The following is a 1,815-nucleotide window of genomic DNA, read 5'->3' as shown; positions in this document are numbered from 1 at the left end:
GAATGTGTAGCACACTACTAGCACTTACATTACTCTCACGTGCCGCTTGCCTTGAAGATTTTTGAGGCGAACACTGAAACAGGTCCAAGACCGCAGTTGTGGAATCATCACTTGTAGCTGTACGAGGTCGCCCTGATCGACCTTTATGCACATTACACACTGTTCCATGAATTTCGAATTTGTCTCGTAGACGTGTAATTGTTAACCTTGAAGGTGGTTCTGTACCATACTCACTTCTCCACTGTCTTCGAACCGCAGCTACATTCTCAAATTCCAGTACCACTTAATTATCTGCTTCCGCGCTTCAAAGCTCAAACGCACGTCCGCCATGTTGCAGTTACTTCCTTGCCATTCCTGCCACATGTTGAAGAAACATAACATTACTTTCTGACAGATATTTAACCTTGTAGAACGGGAAATAAATTGTCTATGACAGTTCAAAGTATGTATACAATTTTTTGACGGGCGCTGTATTGTTGGGGAAACTTTCGGTATATAAATCTTACAAGGGGATGTCAGGACGTTCGGATCACTGATTTACTTCAAACTTTGAACAATTTTTACACTCTATTAGCACAACATAATGCGCAAGTAGTAAGATGTCGTACTTAAGGAATTTCGAGAAAATCGTAATAAATGTTTTACGCGACCGTGGACAAGAGCTGCCGGCAGTCATTTGGTTAGCGTTCAAACTCAGTAATCGGGGAATCGATGGATCGACTCCTACTAATTCTTTTTAATTTATATTTTTTTCCAACACTCGTCGTTATTTCCTCTGAATGTTATATTTCAAAGTAATATGATGGAAAGACATGTGTATTTTGCATTAACGTTTATTGAATTTCCAACGTTATTGGGCTGTTTACAATTTTTTATCATTACAACAAAATTTATGCGACTTCTGTTTCTATAGGCAAGCTAAAAACTTTATCAAGAGCCTTAAAACTTGTTCACAGCTGGTTCACAACGAACAAGAAATTGCTTCGCGATACGGTGCTATTAAAATACATTCAACCGTATTTCGCCAATTCTCGGCACCTATATTTACCGAAACTTAGCGTTATACCCGATTTGTATCCAGACCGTTGGAAGAAAGAGAATTTTTTTAAAACTGTCAACCATCTTCGTTTTGTTCTTAGAAACCCTGCAAATTCCCTGTGCATCCGGGAAAAATGTGTTCATTCGCTGTAGTAGAAGACATTTTAATACATGTTTTCCGTGTCTGTATCAAAAGCCAACGGCCTTGCCGCAGTGGTAACACCGGTTCCCGTCAGATCACCGAAGTTAAGCGCTGTCGGTCTGGACTAGCACTTGGATGGGTGACCATCCGGTCTGCGGAGCGCTGTTGGCAAGCAGGGTGCACTCAGTACTTGCGAGGCAAACTGAGGAGCTACTTGATTGAGAAGCAGCGGCTCCGGTCTCGTAAGCTGACATACGGCCGGGAGAGTGGTGTGCTGACCACGTGACCCTTCATATCCACATCCAATGACGGTTGTGGGCTGAGGATGACACGGCGGCCGGTCGTTTCCTTTGATCCTTCATGGCCTGTTCGAACGGAGATTAGTGTAGTTTAGTGGCTGTATCAGAAATTAACTGACGTGAAAAATTGTAGCGCCAAGAAGTAGTTCTTGGACATAAATGGTTGGTTGGTTGGTTGTTTGGGGGAAGAGACCAAACAGCGAGGTTATCGGTCTCATAGGATTAAGGAAGGATGGATAAGGAAGTCGTCCGTGCCCTTTCAAAGGAGCCATCCCGGCAATTGCCTGGAGAGATTTAGGGAAACCACGGAAAACCTAAATCAGGATGGCCGGACGC

General features: G+C 43.2%; 1 pseudogene; it reads left to right on the top strand.

Moving 5' to 3' along the window:
• The first annotated feature begins 1,233 nt into the window (after nt 1–1,233).
• Nucleotides 1,234–1,351, top strand: LOC126204541 (5S ribosomal RNA; annotated as a pseudogene).
• Nucleotides 1,352–1,815: the final 464 nt, after the last annotated feature.

This window comes from Schistocerca nitens, chromosome 9 (genome assembly GCF_023898315.1).
Source record: "Schistocerca nitens isolate TAMUIC-IGC-003100 chromosome 9, iqSchNite1.1, whole genome shotgun sequence".
Lineage (NCBI taxonomy): Eukaryota > Metazoa > Arthropoda > Insecta > Orthoptera > Acrididae > Schistocerca > Schistocerca nitens.
The sequence above is the reverse complement of the archived record's forward strand: the minus strand, read 5'-3'. Positions and strand labels throughout refer to the sequence as shown.